The following is a 15,509-nucleotide window of genomic DNA, read 5'->3' on the forward strand; positions in this document are numbered from 1 at the left end:
GATTTCACTTTTTTAACTTAAGTTTGTGTGTAATGTTGCTGTTAGAGCATAAACAACGTCTGCAAAGTTACGACGCTCAGAGTTCAATGCAAAGGGAGTCCTATTTAAAGGACTACAAAAAAAAGACTACGATGAGCTTCTTCCTGCGTTTGTGACATCACAAACCCTAAAATTTACATTTAAAAAGGGGGCGTGGCCATGTTGGGCTGCTTTAGAGAAGAGGAAGAGTTGTTGTGGTAGAGTGTTGTTGCCATGCCGTCGAAACTCTGATTGCAGGGCCTCTTTGTTGGTTAAAGGGATAGTTCACCCAAAAATGAAAATTAGCCCATGATTTACTCACCCTCAAGGCATCCTAGGTGTATATGACTTTCTTCTTTCAGACAAATCCAGTCGGAGTTATATTAAAAAAATATTGTATATAATAAAACTATAACATTTTAAATATGGATATTTTTGTTACAAAAACGCATCGATTCGCTTCAGGAGGCCTTTATTCACCCCCCCCAGAGCCGTGTGAGGCACTTTTTATGATGGATGGATGCGCTTTTTTGGACTGTTGAAAAATAACACCCATTCACTGCCATTGTAAAGCTTGGAAGAGCCAGGATATTTTTTTAATATAACTCCGATTGGATTCGTCTGAGAGAAGAAAGTCATATACACCTAGGATGGCTTGAAGGTGAGTAAATCACGGGGTTATTTTCATTTTTGGGTGAACTAACCCTTTAAAATTAAAAATGGTTAAAATTCTTTCTTAACTCTGTTCCTGAAAATTATAATCCCAATATAGCTCTCTGTGCTGCACATTTTACGGAGGACAGCTTCCTCAATCTACGCGAGTTCAATGCCAGTACACTAGATTTTGTTAATAAGCAAACACTTCTTACTTTTACAAATGAAACAATTACTTTACAAAAATGCTACAACCCAATCATGTATTGTGCTGTACTAAAGCTTTAATCAGGATAAAACCGTATATCAAAAGCAAACAAACAGCAGGAGCAATTACAAACAACAGCATATCTAAAAAATAGTGTTGTTGTTTTGGTTTTTGCTTTGGCTCTTTTAAATAGCTTGTAAAAGCGGCGTGCGCATTTTACTTTCACTTTCAAATAGCGGCAATTCGGCTTGAAGGTAAAGGAATTGTTCATTTTTAGTTCGTTTGAATTTCCCCTCTTTTCCTCGCTTTCCTTCGCGTTTGAATAGCTTAAAAGCACCGTGCGCATTTTACTTTCACTTTCGAATTAGCGGCAATTCGGCGTCAATTGCTTGAATGCAACAACAAAATACAACGTCAAACTCACTTTAGCGTATATATAAAACATAACTTTTATTAACAAAACAAATAAAAATACGACAGAAGTTTTATTTATTTATTTATTTTTGTCGATGACCATCACGCACAGACAGCGAGCAGCCAGAGGCCCATTGGTTTGTCTCCTGTATTGACAGCATCGCGGTGGGCAAGTGACATAACCGTAAGTGTTGCAGCTTAACACCGTCAGCACCGTCTATCGTGGCAAGCCTAATTTTAAGACAAAATCATAAATGATAACAATTACAGAAATGAAATATTAAAGCTAAAGAAAAAGCTTTAAAAAAAAAATGATTACAAAGTTCAAACTGAGTATATATTCTACTTAAAATCTCTAAGAGATTTAACCAAAGTATAATAATCCTCAGAAGTCAAAAGACTAAGGCATTTGGAGCATGTGATATGAGCAGAAGAAAAGAAGCAGATGTCTGATAAGCCAATTGGAATAATTTATATACTAAAGACTTGCATCCTCTTACAACATCACAAGATCTTTATGTCTGATCGATTTTATCCATTGTGTCACTGTCTTATTAACTTGAAGCTCAAAGCTAGGTCAGGTGATGTTGACATGACAATGAGGTGCGATAGATGAGATCAGATAAAAACACAGATGAGGCTGACAGGCTGTGGTTTTACACCTTTTGAGCAGAAACAGCAGATCTTGGTCATTTTCAAATCTCACTCTGCAAATGGCAAACACCAGCTCTTGGAAAAGAACCCGCTGTACCACGAAAGACAAATTTAGCAAACATCCTTGCATATAAAAATATTTTTGCAGAGAATACGTTTCCAACATCCTATCCAAACATCACTTAAGCATAACAAGATGTACTTTCTTATGTCAAATAAAGAAAAATATACTACGTCAATGGAATATGTGACCCTGGAGCATAAAAGCAGTCTTAAGTCGCTGGGGTATATTTGTAGCAATAACCAAAAATACATTGTATGGGTCAAAATTATCGATTTTTCTTTTATGCCAAAAATCATGCCAATCATTCCATGAAGATGTTTTGTAAGTTTATTACTGTAAATATATCAAAACTTAATTTTTGATTAGTAATATGCATTGCTAAGAACTTCATTTGGACAAATTTAAAGATGATTTTCTCAATATTTAGATTTTTTTGCACCCTCAGATTCCAGATTTTCAAATAGTTGTATCTCAGCCAAATATTCAGCCTATCATAACAAACCATGCATCAATGGGAAGCTTATTTATTCAGCTTTCAGATGATGTATAAATCTCAATTTCCAAAAATTGACTGGTTTTGTGCTCCAGGGTCACATATGAGTATAAATGGAAATAAAGAGAATAAATGAATAATACTTGAGTATTTGTGTAACATAAGACATTAATATGAATATAATGTAATGTGAAGTAACAATAAAAGAAAGAATCATAAAGAATAACACGGTATGAATGAATATGAAAAATATAACAAGATTGAAATTTGCATACACCAATGTGCAAAACAAACATAAGAGCAAGGTGAAATATATACATCTAAAAACTGAGCATGGTATAAAGTTTATATGAGGGCACATGGACATACTGTATACTGAATTACACTTGAGTTGAGCTGATGTTACTTCTAGAAATTTTGTATTTCTCTCCATTTCTTGTTACACTTATAAATTTCATGATAATAAAATAATAATAAAAAAATGCCTGTGATAAAGCACAGCTGTTTGTTATTGGATTATTTTTTTTATTTAATTTTTTTATTTCAAGACATTATTGTGAACCTTTTAATAAATTTCATGTTTGTTCATATAACACAATTTTGTCCAGATTTTCCTACTTTTCATTAGTTTTCGCCACAATCCAGTATCTGTCGACTGTTATTCTGAGAGTGTGTGTGGTAATATTATAGTAATCACATCTGATTCTTCTGCTTTGATGTCTAATTATCGGTATAAAATGTGCGTGTGATAAAGCACATCTGTTTGTTACTGGATTTTTTTTATTTTTATTATTATGTTTTTTTTTTATATCAAGACATTATTGTGAACCTTTTAATAAATTTCATTTTTGTTCATATAACTGTTTTTTAAAACTTTTTTTGTCCAGATTGTCCTACTTTTCATTAGTTTTCGCCACAATCCAGTATCTGTCGACTGTTATTCTGAGAGTGTGTGTGGTAATATTATAGTAATCACATTTGATTTTTCTGCTTTGATGTCTAATTATCGGTATAAAATGCTCATGTTCTCTAGGTGGATCTTCTGAAGGTCACTGCTATTCCTTTGATGAAGAAGTTTGGGATTGATGGAGACGGTCTGGAAATAAAGGTTTGTCAGTAGTGTGTGTCAAACAGAAACCTTTTTGAAACTATTAGTCTATTAACTTGGCTCAGTTTCCCAGTGAATGCATGAAGTAATGCAGCGTTTACATTGAATGCAATGCAAGTCGCCTTGGATAAAAGCATCTGCACATGCATAAATGCAAATGGTTGTGTTGTGTTCTAGCGTTGTGTTGCTGATCTGGTTTGTAGGTGCTGAAGCGAGGCATGGCTCCTGCAGGAGGAGGTGAGGTGCTCTTCACTTGTCCCGTTCGCCGCTCCATGAAACCCGTTCAGCTCACGGAACCGGGAAAAATCAAGAGGATCCGGGGAACAGCGTATCCTTCCATTGATGATAAAACCGGTTACCAGGAATTCTGTCAAAAAAGTTCCACAATATTAGTTGAAATTTCCAAAACATTTTATCTTACCACTAAGAGTTCTCCTAAATGGCAGGAAAACCTCTCGGGTAAGAGTTTCCTCTTCAAACCTATTTACAAAGCTGCTGAGAGCAACTTTTACTAAGGAATGGGTGGAAATCTTAAGCTAAGAGAAAGGGGCGGGGTTGAGCTCGTTGCTGTGGATGATGTCATCAAGCTTACTAACTATGATTGGCTGATGGGGGAAGGGTCTCTGTCATTTAGTAATCAAATGCCATATTCAAAGTTTTTTTAAATAAAATTGTTGCCATATTCAAATAAAGTTTTTAAAATGAAATTATAGCCATATTCAAATAGTTTTTTAAAATAAAATGTTGCCATATTCAAATAAAGTTTTTAAAATGAAATTGTTGCTATATTCAAATAAAGTTTTTAAAATAAAAATATAGCCATGTTCAAATAAAGAGTTTAAAATGTAGGCTAACTTTTCACAGATTTAGGAGCTGGTTTTTATGGAAGCCCATTATAGGGCTGAAACGATTAGTCGACATTATTGACAAGAAAAAAAATTTTCAACATATTTTTGTTGTCGAGTAGTCGTTTGATCTCATGTGACCTAATGTAAGGGCCTGCAATAATGCGGTTTGACCAGTGTGGCGCTGTTGTGCAGCTCTTCCAGATGAAATCCAACAGAAGACACACACATTTGGCGCTTGTAGAGTGTGGGCAGAACAAAAAATGCTGTCATGTGTAAAGTCCTCTATACACTCGCGTCAAAGTAATTTTCCATTCTTCGCTTAGGTGCATCCATATGATTTACAAAAGGAGATGTTAGGCAGATTAATGCATCAGTCAGTCACTCACTTTTTTCATAGTTAATTAAATGGTAAATGAGAATGTCTCCCTGTCATCTCATTATCTGTGCCAAATACATTTGTATTGTAAAAAAAATAATAGTAATATAATTGCTTGACATTTTCAAAAACCTGAAGTGATTACCTTGTTTTATTTATGTTAGAATATGTATAACACAATATTTTCAAAATCAAAGCCTACCGATTAATCAGCGAAATAATCACCGATTAGTCGATTAATCGTTCTGACCATCATTAGATTAATCGATTATCAGAATAATAGTTTGTTGCAGCCCTAAAGCCCGTTTCTGCCACTGAATAAAAAATAAAAAAGGTAATCGCTACTTTTTATCTCACAATTTACTTTTTTCTCGCAATTGCAAGTTTTTATCTTTTTATAATTATGTGAAAAAAGTCAGAATTGTGAGAGAGAAAAATCGCAATTATCTTTTTTTTTAACTTTTTTTTTCATTGGTAGAAACAGGCTTTGTCAAATACTTTAAGAGCAAAAATTTAGGAGTCCTAAAATTAGGACTGACATGCCTATTATTTTTTAAGAGTTTCTCCTAAATCTGCAAGTTAGGAGCTATTATATTTCCTTAAGATGTTTTGTGAATACGGCCCCAGATTTTTGATTAACACTTTTTAAAGTTAAATATTAACCAGTTAAATTAAAGCAGTGTCATCTAGCCTTCGAGTGTTTTTTGTTGACGTGTCACAGCACTGGTGTTTAGTGTTGATCCTTGACCGTGTGTCAGATTCTCTGTGCGAGTTTCTCCTCAGATGGCCAACAGGATCGTGGACTCGGCCAGGAGCATCCTGAACAAATTCATCCCGGATATTTACATCTACACCGACCACATGAAGGGAGCCAGCTCTGGGAAGTGAGTCGCTGCTGTCAGTCAGTCTGAGCTGATGGCTTAATGCTGAACTGTTTGCCAATAATTAAGGGATTTTTATTGAACCTTGGCGTAAAGGGGGGTTTAGTTGCGAAGAAACTTCAATGACCTAGCAATGCCTTAGTAACCACCCTAGCAATGCCCTAGTAACCACCCTAGCAACGCCCTAGTAACCACCCTAGCAATGCCCTAGTAACCACCCAGAACACCATAGCAGCAACTCAATCTCGTGTTAGTAACCAGTAGTGGTCGACCGATATATCGCCAAGGCCGATATATCGGCCGATATCTGGCATTTTTCAAATATCGGCATTGGCCGATAAGTTTTTCTGTTTGGCCGATGTGTTCGATGTGTTTTATTTTGACGGCGTGTCGGACTTTTATTTTGACGGCACCGAGAACGGCTGCGGCAGCGCCTGAGTGAGCACACACCGCTCACATTCTCCCTCTTGTTCGCTGTTGTCGTTCAGTTCTGTCTAATATGGATAGAAGTCTATCTAATAATCAGATATAACTGTTAAACAAAGGAATTAAAATGTATACAAAAAAGTATTATAACGATTGCTTTAATATTATTAGTAATAGAAAGGCAAACATTATAATACTTTCTCGTTTGCCGTCAGCATTCCGCAAATACGCATTTATATAATTTAAAAAATCTTTGAATGACTAATGAACATTTAATTTCACAAACCTTGCAGACTTAGTCGAATCTAGTTGAGATCTTGTGAAGTGTGCATGTGACCTGCATGATTGCGTGTTCCGTGACGGTCGGTCCGTGCAAATTGAATGCAGACACCGGACAGGAGGAGAGTTCAGCTTCACTGGATCGACAAACTTTAAACTCGTGATTGATTTCAAATTATGCTGCGCTTTATGCATTTGCCCACTATATTATATGAATACTACATATTCATGTAATTTTCACTGTGTGCTGTATGTAAAATGAGTGTTACCTTGGCTTTATTTGAAAAAAAGATTCCCAATGCATACAAACTTCCCAGAATACTGAGTGCCCTGTTGGTTACAGTGTTTACTTCCTTTTTAATTGTATTTTTATTAAATATGTATTTATTTGTGAAAAATGCTTTGTCTTCTAGAGTATAAGTATGTTTATTTTACACGATTATTTTTTTAATCCATTTTCAAATTATTTCAAATTTTTTAAATACTCGATCAACGTAAACTCAGCACACCTGAAACGACAATAGGTGCATGGGAACAAAATCAAACAAAAAGTTGAATCAAAAATAAGTCTGTACATTTGATGTGCATTTGCCTGATGAAGGTAAGTGGACAGAAACGTTGCGTTTAATAAAGGTTAAGAATTAGCAAGTATTGATAGTGTGCGGGTTCGTTACTTAAATTTCTTAAATACGAATTAAAATAAAATTATATCGGCCATCGACCACCCTGCTTTCCAAGATATCGGCATCGGTATCGGCTGTCAAAAAACCCATATTGGTCGACCACTAGTAACCAGTGAGTACGTGGTCACGGTGAAATGACTAATGCACTGTGTGTTGTGTGCAGGTCTCCAGGGTTCGGCCTGACGCTGGTTGCTGAGACGGTGAACGGCACTTTTCTCGGCGCTGAGGTCATGTCCACGCCGCAGGGTCAGGGAGATCCGGTGCTGCCGGAGGACTTGGGCAGAAACTGCGCTAAACTACTGCTGGAGGAGATCTATAGGGTGAGCATCACCAAACACACGTTTGTATCAGGGGTCGAGCGATATGTGTTTTTCAGGGCTGATACCGATTATTACAGATCAAGTAAACCGATATTTTGAGCTGATATATATGTCTGGTGTAAAAATTAAAATTCATGTCAAAATTAAGAATAACAAGGGCTCTGACAAAAACTTTCTTTAAATGCTTTTAAATTATTTTATCGGCAAATCAGTTTTGAAAATGACCGATTCCGATAACCATTAAAAAGCTTGATATCGGTGCCGATAATCAGTCGACCCCTAGTTTGTTTGACTTTATTAGTGAAGACATTGCATAGACTTCCTTTGATTTTCTGTCAGGTTAATTATATTTTCTATCCCCATCCCCTGTTCATTGTTTATGTGCATTATTCTGTCAGACTGTCAAAGTAATGCGTTTACTTCAGTCAAACACTGAAGTAAACGTTAAACAGAGTATTCTATATATATATATGAATACTACCAGAATGGGCTGACAGGACGCATCAGTCAATGCTTTAATGTTGGGGGCGGGGCTACTTGTTGTTCAACCAATGGCAGACAGGTGCAGTGTTTGAAACCTGTTTGAAACAGTCATTATTTTCGAAATTTTTTTTGATGGTGCAGAAACAACGTGCTGCAGCTTTAAAAGGCTTTTTGTTTCAAGAAGACATGGTTGTTTTGAACATGTTGTCATATGGCGGTGCAGGAAATATGGGAGTGTTTTACTACGGTGTTTTTGTCCAAAATGAAACCTGTTCTTGATATCCAAACATGTTAATAACACAATAGCATAATTTTGCACATTTTATTTTCACTTGGTAAAATTCTCTGTTTCACTGCCTGCATGAGCTCTTCTATCGTCAGATGCTGCTGTTTCCAGCAGTCGATCATTGATCAGCCAGCACTCAGAGATGTTGTTTTTGTGTTGTTGAGAATGAGTCGGGCTATTTTCAGCAGTTTTCTGAGTGACGCATGCGCTTGTTTGTATTGAGCATGTTTTGGCAGAGTTGTACGGTCACTGACACGCTCGTGTCCTTGTTTGTGTCAGTGTGTACGAGAGTATCGACCGCCGCGAGCATCATATTTCACTGCAAAATCAAAATTCTTTTTTGCATGGAAAAACAAAGTCTATTATTCACATTATTTTCATGAAAATGAAAAACATTTGTCTCATTGTATTTTGTCATTTAATATTATTTATATATTAAATATTTAGTTTTTTAATATCATGATAGTATGTAATAGTATTTAGCCTTTAATTTATGAGCTAAAACATTTAGACCAGACAGTATGATATTTATTATTAAATAATACTTTAAATATAGTGATACTTTGATAGTTTTTATTCATATTTTGAATGTTGTTATTTTTATATTTTTAAGTTTTTAAATTTTAAAGTTTGTGATTTTGTGTGGTTTATAGTTATAGTTTTTATTAATTTTTGTTTAGTTTTAGTTATTTTAGTACATCAATTTAAACAAAATGAGAAATGTTGCCTTGGCAACTAGCTGAAATAATAAAAATATATTTTATTTGCTTATTTTATTTGCTTAACAAAAATTTATTTTTAATTGTTGTAATTTTAATTTCAGTTTGAATTCTAGTTAACTATAATAACCCTTAATAAAATGTTAAAAAAAATTTTTACATTTTGAGAATTTTGAGGTAAAATGAGTTTAATTGTTATGAAAACATTGTCACAATGTATAAAATCGTATGAACCCTAAATTAGGCTTGCTGAAATAATAAAAATATATTTTATTTGCTTATTTTATTTGCTTAACAAAAATGTATTTTTAATTGTTGTAATTTTAATTTCAGTTTGAATTCTAGTTAACTATAATAACCCTTAATAAAATGTAAAAAAAAAATTTTACATTTTGAGAATTTTGAGGTAAAATGAGTTTAATTGTTATGAAAACATTGTCACAATGTATAAAATCGTAATGACCCTAAATTAGGCTTAATTTTTTTAAAATCAAAGTATAATTTCTTTTTTTTTAGTAGGGTTGGGTATCGTTTGGTTTTTTTTTTCGATACCGGTGCCAAATCGATACTTTTAAAACGGTTCCGGTGCCTGAACCGATACTTATTAAAAAAATTAATAAATCAAAATTCCCCAAAAAATTATGAATTGGCCATTAGCACTATAAACACATGATGTCTGTTTCATTCATACTGGACGCCAGAGGGCGCCCTCGCACAGAAAATCCACATATCCAGTCACAGAAGTAGAGAGCTCATGACCCTCCAGGAAATCCCTTATATGGACAAAGGCATGCTATTATATTTGTAACTGAGTAAACAGAACATATAAACGTTTTGAATGATAAAACACAGACAATAAACACTCAACTGCGACAATAGAGTTTCTGTTTTATTCAAGCCATCTCTGGTATTTTCATAATAATTAAGTATATTTATAATTATCCATTGCTAATCGATGTATTGTATCATATCTTCTGCCTCATCAGATCACAAAAGGAAGCGTTTGACTGGTGTTGTGGAGTAAAAAGGTTATAATTTTCTCTTTTGTTGGACAACAGGTTTAGAAATGTGAATACAAGGGAGGTTTAGCTTTAGGCATTTAATTTAAGCATGTTTAGCTTAGTTAACTGAAGGCTACCTGCTGCAGTCAGAGCAAGTGTAATTACTGCATTCACGCGCTCCTCAGATGCTCTCATTTCCCGAGTTGTGCTTTTAAGTCGGAATGTGAAAACAACATGGACACGCTCGTAACTACAAAGATGTGTTGGATTTGTATTATTAGAGCTTTCCGACTTGAGTTCACGTGCATTTTCTCAGTGCGGGAAATTATTTTTCACGTGCGGTGCCGCGATGATGCTTCTTACGTCTGTTTCGGAGAACCTGAGGACAAATATTTCAATCGATCGCTCAGGCATGGCACCGAAATGAGGCACCGTTCGGATTCGGTTCTAGTACATACCGGTTACATAGGTATAAGCCTAACCCTAACCCTAACCCATATTGGTACCGGGTTTCGGTACCCAACCCTAATTCTTAGCGAATGTTTTTACTTTGATATGTTTAACTGCTACATTAAAAAAAAAAAAAAAATTTTATAAATCACTTCAGTGTATTTTAGGATTTTTGTCTTGTAATAATCCTAAACGTCATTTGTTAATTTTATATCTTTTATTAATTGCTTTCTTCTTGCTCTGCTGCTGATGAATCTTTAAATAAATACGAATTTTTCTGCTGAAACACGATCTTCAGGCTCTTCGTGGCCTGATTCTGAGCACAGACGGTTGTTTCTGGAGATCTCATGTCTTGAAAACATGCAGGTTTGACAAAGACGTTCAGTGTGCGGCCGCATAATTACATTTGACGATTTGTCAGATGGAGAATATGACAGCGATATCACGTGGAGAGCGTTGAGGTCTCGTCTCTGAGAGGGATGCAGAGTCTCACCTTCATTAACGCTCACGGAGAGAAATGTTTGGGACTTTTCCAGCAGGCGTTGTGGGAAAGTTTCAGAGCGTTTCACATCCATCATGATACAAAAAAATGAACGTTAGACCATCAAATCAAGCCGCTCATCAGGACCTGAGTGTCTCTTCTGGGTCTTACTGGAGTGTCATTTCTTGGTGAGGATTGACTTGTTTAAATTTTTGTAGTTTTTCATTCTAAATGCAAGTGTAATGTTCCTAAACGCGCCACTGTCTCTTTAAATGAGGACGTACAGTTATGTTTTTTAGTTAATTGTGTGTCCAGGTTCATGTTCTGAGTCTGTTCATGAATGCCGATGGGTCAGATCTTCCTGTTTCGTGCTATGAAATGAAAGACAAAGATATTGTTTTTTTTGTCTGCTATGTTGTTGTAGAATCATATTAATGCCATAATGTATATGAATATGCTAATCATTTATTATCTTAGAGGACTGTGTATAAAAGCCCCATAGTTATTATTTTATCATCATATTAATGAACTAAAAGGCCTGATTTATTATGTCACAATTGTTTCTGCTAGATTTGTTTAGCTTATTTCTTTGATTTTCCACATGAAATGCATAACGGAGTAGCAATTTATTAGGACTTATTAGTACTAGAACGTTTTTGTTTTTTTTTACAGGCCAAACTAATTTTTTTTAAAATTTATTTTATAAATCTATATATTTTTATGAAAACTAGCAGTCTTTTTTTTTTTTAAACAGTTGATTTTCCACATGAAATGCAATAGTATTAATTTTTATTTCATTTAAGCTATTTTAGTACATCAGGTTGTTTTTTTTATATTTATTAATGTTTATTTTAGTTTTAGTTATTTTAGTACATTTTGTTTTTTTGTTTTTTTTATTAGCTTTTGTTTGAGTTTTTGTTATTTTAGTATATCAAGTTTTTTTGAAAAAATTTGATTCATTTTTATTTCAGTTTTTGTTATTTTAGTACATTTTTTTTCTTTTTTTTTTCTTATTTTCTTTTTTTTTACTTGAGTTATTTTAGTACATCAAGTTGAAAATGAAATGAAAATGTTTCCTTGGTAACTAGCTGAAATTAAATCTGTTTAATTTTTTGTTAAATATTTGATTTTTTATTTTTATTTTTTTTCAGTTTTAGTTTGTTGTTTTAGTACATCAAGTTAAACTAAATAAAAACAGTTTCCTTGACAGCTATACCTAAAATAAAATAATTTTCAGTTATTGTTCATTTAGTTTTAAGAGTTTTTTAATGGTTTTAGTTTTCATTTAACTATAATAACCCTCCTGTGACCCCTCGAGTGTGACATTATTGTGTTTTGCAGGGTGGCTGTGTGGATTCAACCAATCAGAGTTTGGCTCTCTTGTACATGACGTTAGGCCAACAAGATGTGTCTAAGTCGCTGTTAGGACCCCTCTCACCCTACACGTAAGTGCTCGCAAACACACACGACCAGAGCAAATTAATAAATGCCAGGGAAGTGTTTTTCAGGGATCTGACTGCAGGTGTTCCAGTAAATGTTCAGAAATGTACAAAAATAATCAAATGCCATTTAAAACTGTTTAAAACAGTTGCTAGTGCTCCATGTGACACAGAAAGACTACTTGGTACCTATTTGACACAGATGCTCTTTTAGTGTTTTTTGTAATACATAAAATATTTTACCTATTAACACTAAAATTGTATTTCTGATTATTGTTTTGATATTTTTGATGTATGTTTAATGTACTCTAGTTACCATTCACAAGTTAGAGGTCAGTAACATTTTTAATGTTTTTGAAAGAAGTCTGTTCTGCTCATCGAGTCTGCTTTATTTAATCAGAAATACAGTAAAAATTGTGAAATATTATTACATTTTAAAATAACTGTTTTCTATGTGAATATCTGTTGAAATATAATTTATTTCTGTGATCAAAGCTGTATTTTCAGCATCATTACTCCAGTCTTCAGTGTCACATGATCTTCAGAAATCATTCTAATATGCTGATCTGCTGCTCAAGATACATTTCTGATTATTATGAATGTTGAAAAATGTATGTATAAACTTGTATTAGTTCATCCAAGTGACAAACATAAACATCACTCATTTGGAAGTGATTTATTTTTCCTAAAGGTTTTTTGATGCCATTAAGGGAACAAAATACATTAGAAATTAAATAGCATTGATTAAGAAAATAAGTCTGTTGATTCTATAAGACAGAAATCTTGCAATAAAAACCGAGACATCCAGAACTGTCTTTTCCCAGTGATAATATTCCATCTATCCTGTTGTGCATTACGTTTGCGTGGGGATCCAGCAGTTTTCTCTCTGCCGTCATGAATTGTCCATTTTCAGTTATCATGGTGCCGGTGCTGTGTGCCTGTCAAGTACAGTACTATGATAACTGAAGATTGACGGTGCCAACACATGTTTCACCTCCAGTGGATCGACTTCTGTGGACTCCAAATTCATATATATGTGCAGGAGATTTATGCTGAAAATGCCTATAAAATCTACATAATTTTGCCTTTTGATCAGTGTGTTTTTAGTAGCATCGAGATACTATTATAGTTTTTATGGATATTTTGAATTTGTTTTTATTTTTATATTTTCATTTTATTTTATTTGAAGTTTTAGTAATTGTATTAGTTTTTTTTGTGTCTTTATAGTTTTAGTTAACTAACTGAAATAAAATAATTTTTACAAAATATTTTATTTAAAATAACGTTTTTTTATGATGTTAGTTTTAATTTTAGTTATCTACATTAACTCCTTTTTTGGTATTTTTATTAGAATTTCACATTAACCCTTTTTTTTTTTTTTTTTTTTTTAATTTTTTTTTTTTTTTAACCTCTCTGCGTTTCTCAGCCATTTGATAATCTCGAGTCATTCTGCATTTCTGCACCTTTAACTCACGCTTCAGTCCGTCCCATAGAGGAGTATTGAGGCCCGCACGGCTTATCTTTCTCCATTGCACAATCCCATTCCAGGACGCGTAATAATAACACAGTACACCAAACGGCAATGACAGATACGTTTGCAGGATGCACTCGCTTGCGAAATATGCAACTACTGTTAAAGACTTCATGAAATCAGAGCAGGCATTGTATGGGTTTGATTCATGTCAGTAGTATTGAGGTCAGCTGCACCAGGGTTTTAACTAAATCTATAAAAAATGTTTTCGTTAATTCGCAAATCAACTTTAATAGATTTTTATTTTAGCTAGTTGCCAAAGCAGCATCTCATTTTCATTTTAACTTAATGTACTAAAATAACTAAAACTGAAATAAAAATGTATGAAAGATGTGAGAGACTGCTCTTCATGAGGTGGTGAGGACAGCGCCGCTCCTTCCCCCGAAGGAGGGCCGGGCGGAGAGTCTTTTTTTCCCTTTTCTTTTTGTTCCGCCGCTGGCTCAACGGCGAGCAGTTTCAAAAAGAGCAGTTTCCTTTTCCTCCGGGTTGAAAGGCCCATGGGTTGACAGTGAGCGACGCACCGCTTCCTCACCCTCACCCACGATGCCCCCTATCGCCAGTGGCCAAGAGATCGCAGTTCAGAGACGCAACACCTCTCCACGCATCTCTGGCCAGTCCCTCCAGGGACACGGGGAGTTTTGCTGTGATGACTCAGAACGCGGTGCCTTCTGGGCCACCCAGCACAACTATCCATCGCTGCACCACTGCGGGTACGTCGACTGTCCCTTTGGTGCCACTCGTACAGAGTTTGGGAGCGTGGCTTGCGCTGCCCAACCCGTCCCACTGGCTCACTTGACAGTTCGACTCAGCTACACAATTCAGTTAGCCAGGCACCTCCCAAGTTCAACGGCGTTCTCGAGACTTCGGTGGCAGTCCGAGACGCCTCTGTCTTGCACAAGGAGATCGCTGTCCTATTGGCGAAGGATGCAATCGAGTCAGTCCCTCCAGCTGAGACGAGGAAGGGGTTTTACAGCCCTTACTTCATCGTACCCAAGAGAAGCAGTGGTCTTCGACTTATCTTGGATCTGCGAGTCTTGAATCGGGCTCTTCACAAGCTCCCGTTCAAGATGTTGATGCAGAAACTTGTTATCAAATGCGTTCAAGCCCAGGATTGGTTTACAGCGATCGACCTGAAGGACGTGTACTTTCATGTCTCGATCCTTCCTCGTCACAGACTGTTCCTGCAGTTTGCGTTTGAGGGTCGCGCATGGCAGTACAAGGTCCTCCAGGTCGGGCTCTCCTTGTCCCCCCGTGTCTTCACGAAAGTTGCCGCGGGTACCCTTGCCCCACTATGGGAAGTGGGCATTAGGATCCTTAACTATCTCGACGACTGGCTCATCATGGCTCGGTCAAGAGAGGAGTTGTGCGATCACAGGGACCTGGTGCTTCGGCTCTTCAGTCAGTTGGGGCTTCATGTCAACCGAGAGGAGAGCAAGCTCTCCCTTGTGCAGGGAATCTCTTTTCTTGGTATGGAGTTAGGTTCGGTGAGTATGACGGCACGTCTCACCAACGAACGTGCCCAGTCGGTGCTGAACTACCTGAGTTCCTTCAGAGGCAGGACGGTGGTACCACTGAAACACTTTCAGAGGCTCCTGAGGCATATGGCATCCACAGCCGCAGTCACGCCGCTCGGATTGCTTCAGCACTGGTTACACTCTCGAGTCCCGAGATGGGCCTGGCGCCATGGTACACA

General features: G+C 35.9%; 1 pseudogene; it reads left to right on the forward strand.

Moving 5' to 3' along the window:
* The window catches only part of LOC107720971 (RNA 3'-terminal phosphate cyclase-like protein), a 17,998-nt pseudogene extending 5,680 nt beyond the window's left edge, over positions 1-12,318 (forward strand).
* Positions 12,319-15,509: the final 3,191 nt, after the last annotated feature.

This window comes from Sinocyclocheilus rhinocerous, unplaced genomic scaffold, assembly GCF_001515625.1.
Source record: "Sinocyclocheilus rhinocerous isolate Xijiao unplaced genomic scaffold, SAMN03320098_v1.1 scaffold4256, whole genome shotgun sequence".
Lineage (NCBI taxonomy): Eukaryota > Metazoa > Chordata > Actinopteri > Cypriniformes > Cyprinidae > Sinocyclocheilus > Sinocyclocheilus rhinocerous.